This window comes from Arachis ipaensis, chromosome B5, assembly GCF_059453495.1.
Source record: "Arachis ipaensis isolate K30076 ecotype BB chromosome B5, ASM5945349v1, whole genome shotgun sequence".
Lineage (NCBI taxonomy): Eukaryota > Viridiplantae > Streptophyta > Magnoliopsida > Fabales > Fabaceae > Arachis > Arachis ipaensis.
This window is the reverse complement of record NC_142440.1, coordinates 55,847,846-55,863,162: the sequence shown is the minus strand read 5'-3', so window position 1 is coordinate 55,863,162 and position 15,317 is coordinate 55,847,846. Positions and strand designations below refer to the sequence as shown.

The window sequence follows — 15,317 nt, the reverse complement described above, 5'->3', positions numbered from 1 at the left end:
TATTTTGGGCGTTAAACGCCATAATGGATACCATTCTGGGCGTTTAACGCCAGGATGGCACAAGAGGGAAGCTTTTTTTTTAATTCAAATCTTTTTCAAATTTTCATAATTTTTCAAAATCAAATCTTTTTCAAATCATATCTTTTCAATCATATCTTTTCAAAATCAAATCCTTTCCATTTTTTTTTGTATTTTTGAAAATCCTTGCTACAATTAATGATTTAATTCAAAATTTTCAAGTTGTTACTTGCCTATTAAGAAAGGATCAAATTTTAAATTCTAGAATCATGTCTTTTAATTTCTTGTTAGTCAAGTAATCAACTTTAATTTTAAAAAATTCTTTTTTAAATTGATTTTCAATCATATCCTCTCAATCATATCTTCTCAATCACATCTTTTTCAAAATAATTTTCAATCATATCTTTTTTTTTATTTCTGATTTCAAATTTTTTAAAAAATCTTTTAATTTTCTTTCTCAATTTTAATTTTCGAAAATCATTTATCAAATTTTCAAAATTTCTTTTAATCATTTCAAAATCTTTCAAAATTTATTTTTGAAAATTCTTTTCCCCCTTCTCACCTTCTCCTATTTAAGGGACTAGCACTCTTCCTCAATGTGCAATTCGGACCCCCTCTCTCTATAAATTCGAATTCTCTCCTTTCTACCTCCTCATTCTATTCTTCTTTTCCTCTGACATCTCAAGGAATCTCTATACTGTGACATAGAGGATTCCATACTTTCTTCTCCTCTCTTTCATATAAGCAGGAGCAAGGACAAAGGCATTCTTATTGAAGCTGATCCTGAACCTGAAAGGACCTTGAAGAGAAAGCTAAAAGAAGCTAAAGCACAACTCTCTGTAGAGGACCTAACAGATATTTTCAAACAAGAAGACATGGCAGCCAAAAATAACAACAATGCCAACAATGCAAGGAAGGTGCTTGGTGACTTTACTGCACCTACTCCCGACTTCTATGGGAGAAGCATCTCTATCCCTACCATTGGAGCAAACAACTTTGAGCTTAAGCCTCAGTTTCTCTGATGCAACAGAATTGCAAGTTTCATGGACTTCCATTGGAAGATCCTCATCAGTTCTTGGCTGAATTCTTGCAAATATGTGACACTGTCAAGACCAATGGGGTTGATCCCGAGGTCTACAAACTTATGCTTTTTCCCTTTGCTGTATGAGACAGAGCTAGAACATGGTTGGATTTACAACCTAAGGAAAGCCTGAACTCTTGGGAAAAGCTGGTCAATGCTTTTCTTGCCAAATTCTTTCCACCTCAAAAATTGAGTAAGCTTAGAGTGGAAGTCCAGACCTTTAGACAGAAGGAAGGTGAATCCCTCTATGAAGCATGGGAAAGATACAAGCAATTGATCAGAAGGTGTCCTTCTGACATGCTTTCTGAATGGAGCATCATAGGCATCTTCTTTGATGGTTTGTCTGAACTGTCCAAGATGTCAATGGACAACTCTGCTAGAGGATCTCTTCATCTGAAAAAGACGCCTGCAGAAGCTCAGGTACTCATTGAAATGGTTGCAAATAACCAATTCATGTACACTTCTTAAAGGAATCCTGTGAATAATGGAACAAATCAGAATAAAGGAGTTCTTGAGATTAATACTCTGAATGCCATATTGTCTCAGAACAAAATATTGACTCAGTAAGTCAATATGATTTCTCAGAGTCTGTCTGGAATGCAAGCAGCAATAGGCAGTACCAAAGAAGCTTCATCTGAAGAAGAAGCTTATGATCCTGAGAACCCAGCAATGGAAGAGGTGAATTACATGGGAGAACCCTATAGAAATACCTATAATCCTTCATGGAGAAATCATCCAAATCTCTCATGGAAGAACCAACAGAGGCCTCAACAAGGCTTCAACAACAGTAATAGTGGAAGAAATAGGTTTAGCAATAGCAAGCCTTTTCCATCATCTTCTCAGCAACAGACAGAGAATTCTAAGCAGAGCCAATCTGACTTAGCATCCATAATCTCTGATCTATCTAAAACCACTCAAAGTTTTATGACTAAAACAAGGTCCTCCATTAGAAATTTAGAGGCACAAGTGGGTCAGCTAAGTAAGAGAATTACTGAACTCCCTCTTAGTACTCTCCTAAGCAATACAGAAGAGAACCCAAAGAGAGAATGCAAGGCCATAAATACGTCCCACATGGCCGAATGCATAGAGGAGGGAAAGGCAGTGATTTCCACAGAGGAAGACCTCAATGGACGTCCACTGGCCTCCAAGGAGTTCCCTAATGAGGAACCATGGGAATCTGAGGCTCATACAGAGACCATAGAGATTCCATTGAATTTCCTTCTACCATTCATGAGCTCTGATGAGTATTCTTCCTCTGAAGAGGATAAAGATGTTACTGAAGAGCAAGTTGCTAAGTACCTTGGAGCAATCATGAAGCTAAATGCCAAGTTATTTGGTAATGAGACTTGGGAGGATGAACCCCCCTTGCTCACCAAAGAACTGAATGACTTGACTAGGCAGAGCTTACCTCAGAAGAGACAGGATCCTGAAAAGTTCTCAATACCTTGTACCATAGGCACCATGACCTTTGAAAAGGCTCTGTGTGACCTGGGGTCAAGTATAAACCTCACGCCACTCTATGTGATGGAGAAGCTAGGTATCTTTAAGGTACAAGCTGCAAGAATCTCACTAGAGATGGCAGACAATTCAAGGAAACAGGCTTATGGACTTGTAGAGGATGTCTTACTAAAGGTTGAAAGCCGCTACATCCCTACTGATTTCATAATCCTAGACATTGGGAAGTGTATGGATGAATCCATCATCCTTGGCAGACCCTTCCTAGCCACAGCAAAAGCTGTGATTGATGTTGACAGAGGAGAATTGGTCCTTCAAGTGAATGAGGACTCCCTTGTGTTTATAGCTCAAGGATCTCCCTCTGTAGACATGGAGAAGAAGCATGAAAAGCTTCTCTCAATGCAGAGTCAAATAGAGCCCCCCCATTCAAACTCTAAGTTTGGTGTTGGGAGGCCATGGTCATGCTCTGAGTATCTGTGAGGCTCCATGAGAGCCCACTGTCAAGCTATTGACATTAAAGAAGCACTTGTTGGGAGGCAACCCAATTAAATTATATCTATTTCTTTTCATTGTTATTTTATGTTTTCTGTAGGTTAATGATCATGTGAAGCCACAAAAACAACTAAAAAAGCAAAAGCATAATGAAAAATAGTATTAAAAATAGCACACCAAGGAGGAGAAGCTTACTGGCGTTTAAACGCCAGTAAGGGTAGCAGAATGGGCGTTAAACGCCCAATCAGGCACCATTCTGGGCGTTTAACACCAGAAAGGGGCACAGAACTGGCGTTTAACGCCAGAAAAAGGCGTAGAGCTGGTGTTAAACGCCAGAAAGGGAAGAAAAGCTGGCGTTAAACGCCAGAAATGGGCAGAAACCTGGCGTTTAACGCTAGGATTGGCACAGGAAGGGGCGTTTACATGCCAACATGGTGCAGGGATGAGATATCCTTGACACCTCAGGATCTGTGGACCCCACAGGATCCCCACCTACCTCATCTCTCTCTCTCTTCTTCACACCTTCCTAGAACACCCTTCCCCAAATACCCTTCACCAATCACCTTAATACCTCTTCCCCAAAAAACCCCTCACATATCAAATCCTACCTTCTTCTCCATAATCTCTTCACCAATCCACATCCATCTATCATAAAACCCCACCTACCTCACCATTCAAATTCAAACCACTTTCCCTCCCAAACCCACCCATACGTGGCCGAAACCTACCCCTCTCTCCACTCCTATATAAACCAATCTTCACTCCTTCATTTTCACACATCATACACACTACTTCTCCCCCTTGGCTGAACCACTAAACCTTCTCCATCTCCTCTATTTTCTTCTTCTTCTATTTATTTCTTTCTTCTTTTTACTCGAGGACGAGCAAACCTTCTAAGTTTTGTGTGGTAAAAGCGTTTCTTTTTATTTTTCCATAACCATTTATGGCACCAAAGGCCGGAGAAACCTCTAGAAAGAGGAAAGGGAAGGCAAAAGCTTCCACCTCCGAGTCATGAGAGATTGAGAGATTCATCACAAGAGTGCATCAAGACCACTTCTATGATGTTGTGGCCAAGAAGAAGGTGATCCCCGAGGTCCCCTTCAAGCTCAAAAAGGGTGAATATCCAGAGATCCAACATGAGATCCGAAGAAGAGGTTGGGAAATTCTCACCAACCCTATTCAACAAGTTAGAATCTTAATGGTTCAAGAGTTCTATACCAATGCATGGATCACCAAGAACCATGATCAAAGTGTGAACCCGGACCCAAAGAGTTGGCTTACAATGGTCTGGGGGAAATACTTAGATTTCAGTCCGGATAATGTAAGGTTGGCATTCAACTTGCCCATGATGCAAAGAGATACACGCCCCTAGACTAGAAGGGTCAACTTTGATCAAAGATTGGACCAATTTCTCATAGACATTTGTGAAGAGGGCACTCAATGGAAGAGAGATTCAAGAGGCAAGCCGGTTCAACTAAGAAGGCATGACCTCAAGCCCGTGGCTATGGGATGGTTGGAGTTCATCCAACGCTCAATCATTCCCACTAGCAACCGGTCTGAAGTTACTATTGACCGGGCTATCATGATCCATAGCATCATGATTGGAGAGGAAGTAGAAGTTCATGAGGTTATATCCCTAGAACTCTACAAGGTGGCAGAAAAGTCCTCTACTTTGGCAAGGTTAGCCTTCCCTCATCTCATTTGTCACCTTTGCAATTCAGCTAGAATTGACAAAGAGGAAGACATCCTCATTGATGAGGACAAGCCCATCACTAAGAAAAGGATGGAGCAAATAAGAGATCCCACTCATGGACAAGAGCGTGAGGAAATTCCTCATCATGAAATCCCTGAGATGCCTCAAGGGATGCATTTTCCTCCATAAAACTATTGGGAGCAAATCAACACCGCTCTAGGAAAATTAAGTTCCAATATGGGACAATTAAGGGTGGAGCACCAAGAGCATTCTATCCTCCTCCATGAAATTAGAGAAGACCAAAGAGTCATGAGGGAGGAGCAACAAAGGCAAGGAAGAGACATTGAGGAGCTCAAGCACTCCATAAGATCTTCAAGAGGAAGAACAAGCCGCCATCACTAAGGTGGACCCGTTCTTTAATTTCCTTGTTCTTTATTTTTCTGTTTTTCGTTTCCTATGCTTTATGTTCTATCTATGTTTGTGTCTTTACTACATGATCATTAGTGTCTTAGTATCTATGCCTAGAAGATATGAATGTCCTATGAATCCATCACCTTTCTTAAATGAAAATTGTTTTTAATTGAAAAAGAAAAATAAGTACATGAATTTCGAATTTTAAAACAGTTTAATTATTTTGATGTGGTGGCAATACTTTTTATTTTTCTGAATGAATGCTTGAACAGTGCATATTTTTGAATTTGTTGTTCATGAATGTTAAAATTGTTGGCTCTTGAAAGAATAATGGAAAAGGAGAAATGTTATTGATAATCTGAAAAATCATAAAAATGATTCTTAAAGCAAGAAAAAGCAGTGAAAAGCTTGCAGAAAAAAATATATGCAAAAAAAAAAGAGGCGAAAAAAAAAGAAAAAAAAAAGAAAAAAGAGAAAGAAAAAGCAAGCAGAAAAAGCCAACACCCCTTTAAACCAAAAGGCAAGGGTAAAATAAAAAGGATCCAAGGCTTTGAGCATCAGCGGATAGGAGGGCCCCCAGGAATAAAATCCTGGCCTAAGCGGCTAAACCAAGCTATCCCTAACCATGTGCTTGTGGCGTGACGGTGTCAAGTGAAAACCTGAGACTGAGCAGTTAAAGTCGTGGTCCAAAGCAATAAGAGTGTGCATAAGAGCTCTAGACACCTCTAATTGGGGACTCTAGCAAAGCTGAGTCACAATCTGAAAAGGTTCACCCAGTTATGTGTCTGTGGCATTTATGTATCCGGTGGTAATACTGGAAAACAAAATGCTTAGGGTCACGGCCAAGACTCATAAAGTAGCTATGTTCAAGAATCAACATACTGAACTAGGAGAATCAATAACACTATCTGAATTCTGAGTTCCTATAGATGCCAATCATTCTGAACTTCAAAGGATAAATTGAGATGCCAAAACTGTTCAGAAGCAAAAAGCTAATAGCCCCGCTCATCTAATTAAGACTGATCCTCATAGATGTTTTTGGAATTCATTGTATATTCTATTCTTTTTATCCTACTTTGTTTTTAGTTGCTTAGGGATAAGCACCAATTTAAGTTTGGTGTTGTGATGAGTGACGAGAGGATTTTTACCAGTAAAGAGATTCATAGAAACAGTTGCGTTGTAGATATAGTCTCTAAACCGACAAAACTTCCTTCGTACAAACGTTTTGGGTGTCACAAGTAACAAACCCCTTTAGAAATTGTTAACCGAGTATTCAAACCTCGGGTCGTCTTCTCAAGGAACTGTGAGGAAGTATGTTCTTATTATTGGCTATAGAGGTTGTAATCGGGGTTTAGAAGATGAGAAGCAAGTAATTTGAATGACAGGTAAAGTAAATGGCAATTAAAAATAAATAAATACTGTAAAGCAAACTTTTGGCAAGGTAAGAGAAGTTGGAGGTCCAACGTAGTTATCTCTCTCAACTATAATGAAAGTTGAATCTAAACTCCACTTGATCAACCTGTACCAGGGCAAGGAAAGTCAAGGGACTAATTAAATTGACCTTTGAATCCTATTTATTTCTTAAGAAAAGGTTGGGATTACTTAAGTTCAGCTCAATTAGCAAGATAACGATTATCAATTATGTTGAGTTTAATAACTGTTGAGTTACTAAATTCTTAACCAGAACTAAAAGGGGAAAAAGTAAAATTGCTGGAATAATAAAAATATCCTTAGACGGGAAGCAATGGTAACTTAAATCGAAGAGAACAATCATGAACTAAAAATACCTCAATTATCATTAATTCAAATAACAGTCTGTAACATGGAAGAATTCTTAAATCAAATTATAATAATCAATTCAAATGTTGGAATAAATAAATAAAAGTAAAACTAAAATAAAAGAACATTAAACCTGGGATCCAGAGTTACTCTTAAAACAAGAAGAAATCCTAAATCCTAAAAGAGAGAGAGAAGATCTCCCTCTCAACTAAATCTAAATCATTGAAAAGTAAAATATACAAGCTCTCCTTGAATGGGTGCATTCCCACACTTTATAACCTCTGGTCTATGCTGTATGTACTTGGATCTGGGCCAAAAAGGGCTTCAGAATTCTCTGGGGGCGTATTCTGTAAATTCTGATACGTGGCCTCTGTCACGCGTCCGCGTGGGTCACGCGGTCGCGTCATATGGAGCTTTTTCCTTGCCACGCGGTCGCATCAGTCATGCGACCGCGTCATATGCATTCTGCTTAAGGCGCGCGGTCGCATCAGTCATGCGGCCGCGTCGCTGCTGATTCGTGCTTGGCACGTGATCCCGTCATCCATGCGATCGCGTGGATACCAGTTTCCTTAAAGCTCCGTTTTGCTTTCTCCTTCCATTTTAGTATGTTTCCTTTTCCATCCTTTAAGTCATTCTGCCTTAGAAAATCTGAAACTACTCAACACACCGATCACGGCATCGAATGGAAATAAAGGTAATTAAAATAATTAATTTTTTAAAGCTTAGGAAACATGTTTTTTACAATATGACATAATAAGGAAGGGAGAGTAAAACCATGCAATTAATATGAATAAGCAGGTCAAGGATTGTATAAATCACTCAAATTAAGCACAAAAGAACTCATGAAATATGGGTTTATCAACCTCCCCACACTTAAACACCAGCATGTCCTCATGCTAAATCCAAGGTAAATAATTAAGGTTAAAGTGATGGAATGTCATGCAATGCAACCTAATTTAAATGCAACTACCTAAATGAATGATGCATCATGCAACTCTAATTTATTCACTCATATATAAAGCTTACATGTTGCCAAGTTAATTCACATTCTCAAGGAGTCATGTATATATATAGCCAACCCATAAATAATAAAGCATTTTAGCAAATGAGATGGGGAAGAAAACTTTGTACAAACTTGCAAAACAATTAGTAAATTTAAGCACAGATATATGTTGATGAGTTATTGAACCCTTACTGGATTTTGTGTTTACTCTCTAGTCACTCAGTGTTTCTTGGGTTTATTCACTCTATTTTTCTTTTTATTCTTAATTTCTATAGCTTTGTTTTTCATCTAACCAATCAACAATTATAGAATATAGTCATACCAAAAAGTCATGAGGTCTTTATTGAGGTTGTAATAGGGTCAAGGTAAGGGTAAGGATTTTATGTATAGGGTCAAGTGAGCTAATAAGTGAATCCTTAATTAGACTAAGATCTCACCTAACATACATATTTAGTAAAACAAAATCTCTTTACCTATTTTCCCATATTTCCCACTTATTGTTACATGCTCATGTTTCACTTTTTGCTTTTTCTATTCCATGTGCATTGCTTTTATTTTGCATTGGGAAATTTCTTTTGGATCCCCTTTTATTAAATGCTGAAAAATAACTCTTTTTTTTAATGCACATGGTAATTGAATCACTTAGATTTTTTCATGAACATGCTTCCCAAATTTATTTTATTTCTTTTAACTTCTCTTACCTTTTTGTTTCTATCATCCATGTTCCCAAAAGGTTTCCCACATTTAACTCTATTCATGATTTTCTATCTTAAGCTAACCAAGGATTCACTTGGGATTTTCTTTTGTTTTTCTGCTTAAGGCTAGTAATTTGGCTAAATAGAATAAAGGGGTTTTAAAAGGCACAAGGGGGCTAACAAGGGTGATGTAAAAGGTAGGCTAATTTGGGGTGAGTGAGCTAAAATCAAATGATGGCCTCAATCATTCTCTTGGTATGTATCTATTCTATTTTCTATAATTGGACATATAGATTAAAGCAAAGGAAAGAACATCAGAATAAAAAGAAATGTAACACACAGAAATGAAATTATGGTTTGAATGCAACCATACAATTTAAGCTCAAGACTCACAGTCTGTGTGTTCTCACATTACTTCCTTTTTATATTTTCTCTGCCCAATTCTGGCGTCCAGCGCCAGAAAAGGATAAAAAACTGGAGTTGAACGCCCAAACTGGCATAAAAACTGGCGTTCAACTCCACAAATGGCCTCTGTACGTGACTCACTCAAATCTCAGCCCCAGCACACACCAAGTGGGCCCCAGAAGTGGACCTCTGCATCATCCATCATAGTCCACTCATATTTTGTAACCCTAGGCTACTAGTTTAGTATTTAAACAACTTTTAGAGACTTATTTTGTATCTCATGACATTTTCAGATCTAAACTTTGTATTCTCTGATGGCATGAGTCTCTAAACCCCATTGTTGGGGGTGAGGAGCTCTGCTGTGTCCCGATGAATTAATGCAAGTATTTCTGTTTTCTATTCAAACACGCTTGTTCCTATCTAAGATGTTCATTCGCGCTTAACTGTGATGGAGGTGATGAGCTGTGACACTCATCACCTTCCTCAAACCATGAACGTGTGCCTGACAACCACCTCCGTTCTATATACGATTGAATGAGTGTCTCTTAGATTCCTTAATCAGAATCTCCGTGGTATAAGCTAGAACTGATGGCAGCATTCATGAGAATCCGGAAAGTCTAAACCTTGTCTGTGGTATTCCGAGTAGGATTCAAGGATCGAATGACTGTGACGGGCTTCAAACTCCTGATGGATGGGCGTTAGTGACAGACGCAAAAGGATAGTAAATCCTATTCCAACCGGATCGAGAACCAACCGGTGATTAGCCGTGCTGTGACAGAGCGCGTGAGCGTAGTTTTCACTGGAAGGATGGAAGGTAGCCATTGACAACGGTGATCCACCAACACACAGCTTGCCATAGGGGGACGTGCGTGCGTGAACAAGAAGATAGAGGAAAGCAGAGATTCAGAAGACAAAGCATCTCCAAAACTCCAACATATTCTCCATTACTGCACAACAAGTAATCTTTAATTTATGCTCTCTTGGTTATTCACAATTCAACTAATAAACATAATTGACTTCCTGACTAAGATTTACAAGATAACCATAGATTGCTTCAAACCAACAATCTCCGTGGGATTCGACCCTTACTCACGTAAGGTATTACTTGGACGACCCAGTGCACTTGCTGGTTAGTGGTACGCGTTGTGAAAAGTGTGATTCACAATTCGTGCACCAAGTTTTTGGCGCCGTTGCCGGGGATTGTTCGTGTTTGAACAACTGACGGATTATTTTGTTGCTTAGATTAGGAAAAATCTTTCTTTTTTTTTGGTTTAGAGTCTTTTATTATTTATCCCTTGTTAAAATACTTTAAACTTATAGCTCAGTTATTTAGAACGTGGTGTTTATGTTCATGATAATTGGCTATCATATTTTTTTAAAAACCTTTTTCAAAAATAATTTTTCTATTAAATCCTGTGCCAAACTTTAAGTTTGGTGTTTTCAAAAATAATCTTTCTTAAAATTTTTGAAGGTCCCATAACTCATTTGGCTAGAGCGTTAATCTGTGTTCTTGGTAATTGGGTTAGAATCTTTTATACTCTTTTCAAAACCTTCTTTTTCAAAAATATTTTTTTCTATTAAATCTTGTGCCAAACTTTAAGTTTGGTGTTTTCTTGTTGATTTCCCTTTGATTTTCGAAAATTTTGGTTTGATTTTCTAAAAATTTTAAGTTTGGTGTTCTTCCTTCATGTTCTTGTGTTCTTGTGAGTCTTCAAAGTGTTCTTGAGTTTCCTTGTGTCTTGATCTTAAAATTTTTAAGTTTAGTGTTCCTTGGTGTTTTCCCTCCAAATTTTTCGAAAACAAGGAGCATTAGATCTAAAAATTTTAAATCTTGTACTATCTTATTGTTTTTCTCTCCCCTCACTAAATTCAAAAAAAAAATATCTTTTCAAAATATCTCTTCTAACTTCCTAACTTCTTATCTTTTCAAAATTTGTTTCAACTAACTAACTAACTTTTTGTTTGTTTCTTAACTTTTTCAAAACTACCTAACTAACTCTCCCTCTCTCTAATTTTCGAAAATATCTTCCCTCTTTTTCAAAAATTTCCTTTTTTTTATCAACTAATTAATTTTTTTTTTACGAAAAAAAAAAATTTATTTTCAAAATTCAAATTCTTTTTAGTTATTTTATTTTATTTGAGTGTTTACTTCTTATAAAATAAAATAAATAAAAAGATAAATCAGTCCAAGTTATATCCATACATCCATCATGGACATAAGTGGAAATGAACAGTCCAGGAGGACTCTGGGGTCATATTCTAACCCCTCTACTGCTTCATATGGAAGTAGCATCTACATACCCTCCATTGGAGTCAGTAGCTTTGAGTTGAATCCTCAGCTCATTATCATGGTGCAGCAAAGTTGCCAGTATTCCGGTCTTCCACAGGAAGAACCTACAGAGTTTCTGGCACAATTTTTACAAATTGCTGACACAGTACATGATAAGGAAATAGATCAGGATGTCTACAGACTATTACTGTTTCCATTTGCTGTAAAAGATCAAGCCAAGAGGTGGTTAAATAACCAACCTAAGGCTAGCATAAGAACATGGAAACAGCTGACAGAAAAATTCCTGAATCAATATTTCCCTCCAAAAAAGATGACACAGCTAAGGCTGGACATCCAAGGCTTTAAACAAGGAGATAATGAATCTCTTTATGATGCCTGGGAGAGATATAGAGAGATGCTACGAAAATGCCCCTCTGAAATGTTTTCAGAGTGGGTTCAGTTAGACATCTTCTACTATGGGCTTGCAGAAGGAGCTCAGACGTCTTTAGATTACTCAGCTGGTGGATCTATCCATATGAGAAAGACAATCGAAGAGGCTCAAGAGCTCATTGATACAGTTGCCAAGAATCAGCATCTGTATCTAAGCAGCAACCCTTCCATGAATGAAGAGGTTAAAACAGTAACTGCTGAATTCAGTACTGTAAAACAAGCTGCTGAATTCAATCAGCAATTAGATTTTCTAACAAAGTAGCTAGCTGAATTCAAAGACAGGTTACAGGAGACAAGGATAGCTAATATACATATGGACGAACAGTTTAAGCAAACAAAGCAGCAGCTATCAAAGCAAATAGCAGAAGAATGCCAAGCAGTTCAATTAAGAAGTGGGAAAACATTAAATACCCCACCTCAAGGCATCAAAAATTCAAGAAATGAGCGACCCACCAAAGATTCCCCTGAGGACAGTAAGAGCCCAGGGAAAAATAATTCTGGCACTAAAACGCCAGAAAATGGGTGGAAGGCTGGCGCTGAACGCCCAGACCATGCCCAAAATTGGCGTTCTCGCCTTTACTGCATCCCAGTCAAATCGCATATAGCGCATATCCTCCTTAACTTTCTGATAACCGTCTGGCTGATCAAATTTTGGCAGAAGCTTCAGAATGTCCTCTATGGCCTCTTCAGTAACCAGAATCTGCTTTCCTCTGAGGTTCACTGCATCTAGGGAGGTTTTGAAGTAATTGCAGTAGAATTCCCTGACCCAAGATGCATTGACCTCAGTCAGAGGTCTCTCCAGGAAGAACCAGCCTCTTTGTTTGATTTGGTCAGAGGTGTACTGCTGGAGTTCTTCTGGGATCTTTAGAGTTCTTTCCAGGAATAGGTTCCTCGATGTTGCAAACACCGGATACTTCAGCTCACAGTATCGGTTTGCAAATTTTATTGGATCAGTGGCAGGAAGCAGTTGGTCAGCCTTCTCCTGCGGGGTAAAGTGTTTTTCCCGCCAGGAGGCATCATGCATTAGATCTATGATGGACATAGATGAATCTCCACTTTTACGTTTGCCAGTGGTAGCCTTTCCTTTTCCCTTTCTCTGGGAATCAGACATCCTGAAAAATAGAAAACCAAGATATAATAAAAATAGGAAAACAAATAGGCAAATAGTCAAAAGAAACACAAAATGGCAAAGGAGAATTAGAATGAGGTAAATGAGTTAAGTGAATGTGCATTAAGGATTGTATAGGAGTGAAAATTTTTGAAGAAAGAATTCACAATCCAAAATGTAATAGAAGGCATGTTAAGTAGGAAAAATTATCAGTATGCCATGGTTAGAAATTTAAAAGAAAGTGAAAAACCAGAAAAGAGATTTTAAAAGGTGAGTTTGGTTAGAATTGAAAAAGAGTGTCAAAAAACTAGAATTAGTGAGTTAGTGAAAAATGGGTTAAGGTAAGTGGCATAAGGATAAGTTTTTTAAGTAACAAGCATTCACAGTTAGAAACTATAGGTAACTCATAACCACATAAGGAAAACAGGGTGATGCTGATTCAAATAGATATAGAGAAAGCAAAAATTGGAATCAAAACATCACAAATGCAGTTTATGAACCAGGAAATCAAAAAGGATAGAAAGCATGCCCTAGCATTCATGAAATGGTTTGGTGAAAGCAGAGGAAAATGGAGTTCAAAATGCCAAAACCAAAACATGAATGAAAATATTTTACAGAAATTTGGGCAGCATTCCGGCTAAAATTAGATTGTCCCGGAAAATAAACAGCAATCAAATAGTCCATATGAATTAGAATTAAAGCTTGCAGTTACATATAAGGAATATAATCATGAAAAATCAATGTAAAGAGCAGCAATATACAGGAGAGTACAGCATATGAATTAACATTACAGCAGCAGCAGGATTGCAAAAAACATAAAATAATACACATGAACAGCGCAAATAAACATACCTAAATCCACTAACCACATCCTAGGCTACCTAACATTCTAAAATCCACTACAACATGCATATCTAACTAGCCTAAATATGAACATAAACAGAAAAATATGAACTAACTACGGATAGATAAAAGGGTGACGTTCTGCGGAACCTGGAAGGCCGTAGAATGAGATTGGGCAAAAAGGTAGTTGGCGGTAGTGGTGACGGCGTTTGGCGCGGTGGCTGGCGGTGGTGGGGACGGCGGCGCGGCTGTTCGGGGCAGGGGGAAAAAAGGGGTAATGGGGGATAGGGCAGCGGCGGTGGTTGGTGGTGCGCGGAGGAGCAGTGGCGGAGGGGGGAAAGAGGAAGAAAGAAGGAGAAAGAAGGGGGAGGGAGGAAGGGGGGAAAGGTGGCGGCGACGTCTGGGAGGTCGGCGGCGTCTGGGGGTGGCGGTGGTGGTGACTGGGTGGTGGTGGTTGGTGGTGGGGGGTTGGATTGGAGAAGAGAGAAGGGAGGGGAGGGGGTTCATGGGGGGCGCGATAATAGGGTTTCGCGTGACCTGGGGGGTTATAAATTTGAATCCACGCGGCTGCGTGGGGCACGCGGTTGCGTGGCTGGTGCGAAATGGGGGGTGACGCAATCGCGTGGGTCGCGCGATCGCATCGAAGGGATAAAAGGGGGTAGGATGCGATCGCCTGGGGCATGCGATCGCGTCGCTGGAATTTGTGCAAAACGCATGAATCCAGCGTCGTTCCAGCCCAACTCTCTGTCTCCTTTTGGGGTTTGTGCAATCCATGCGACGCGATCGCGTCGCTCACGCGATCACGTGGGATTGATTGTGTGCAAGTGACGCGATCGCGTCAGGCACGCGATCGCGTGGGTCATTTTGTGCTAGACGCACAATGGCCGCACGATTCCAGCCCAACTTTCTGGAAGTTGGATCCTTACGCCGATTTTCAGGTCTCGCGGGCGCGTGGAGGACGCGGTCGTGTGGGAAGTGTATTTCGCTATTGACGCGATCGCATGGATGATGCGGTCGCATCGCGCACCCTTTTTTTTGTAGAATGCAGAATGCAGTATGCAGAATGCAATTCTTAATGTGAATGCTATGCATGATTCCAGGTTCAATAAAATAAAAATAAAATTCAAAAACAAACAAAACTAAATAAAATTAAAATTGCAAAAGGAACGATCATACCATGGTGGGTTGTCTCCCACCTAACACTTTTAGTTAAAGTCCTTAAGTTGGACATAGATGAGCTTCCTGTTATGGTGGCTTGTGTTTAAATTCATCCAGAAATCTCCACCAATGTTTGGAATGCCAACAGCCTCCGGGGTCCCAAACTAGGCATGTGAAGCTCCTGAGCATCTTTAAACAGATTTTCAGGCTCCCGGGGTGATGAATATCATAATATTTTATAGGATCCCAAACTTTGGTTCTAAATCCGCCTTCGTTTTGATCTATATTTTTCCATCCGGGCAGTTTAAAAAGTAGATTCTCACCATAGTGACCAAACATTTTCCGAGATCCATTCGATTGAACGTGATACCAATCCGTGCACTTCGAGTTGAAGCGTGGAACCTTATTGAACCTTGTGTACCAGCTCTGAGTACCAGCCATTTCCCTCTTACTCTTA

The 15,317-nt window shown here is 39.2% G+C and overlaps 1 non-coding gene across 1 annotated transcript; it reads right to left on the bottom strand.

Moving 5' to 3' along the window:
* Nucleotides 1-1,294: 1,294 nt before the first annotated feature.
* On the bottom strand, nt 1,295-1,402 carry LOC148564250 (small nucleolar RNA R71). Its single transcript, XR_015883822.1, has one exon. It is a non-coding gene; the product is annotated as a small nucleolar RNA R71 (small nucleolar RNA).
* Nucleotides 1,403-15,317: the final 13,915 nt, after the last annotated feature.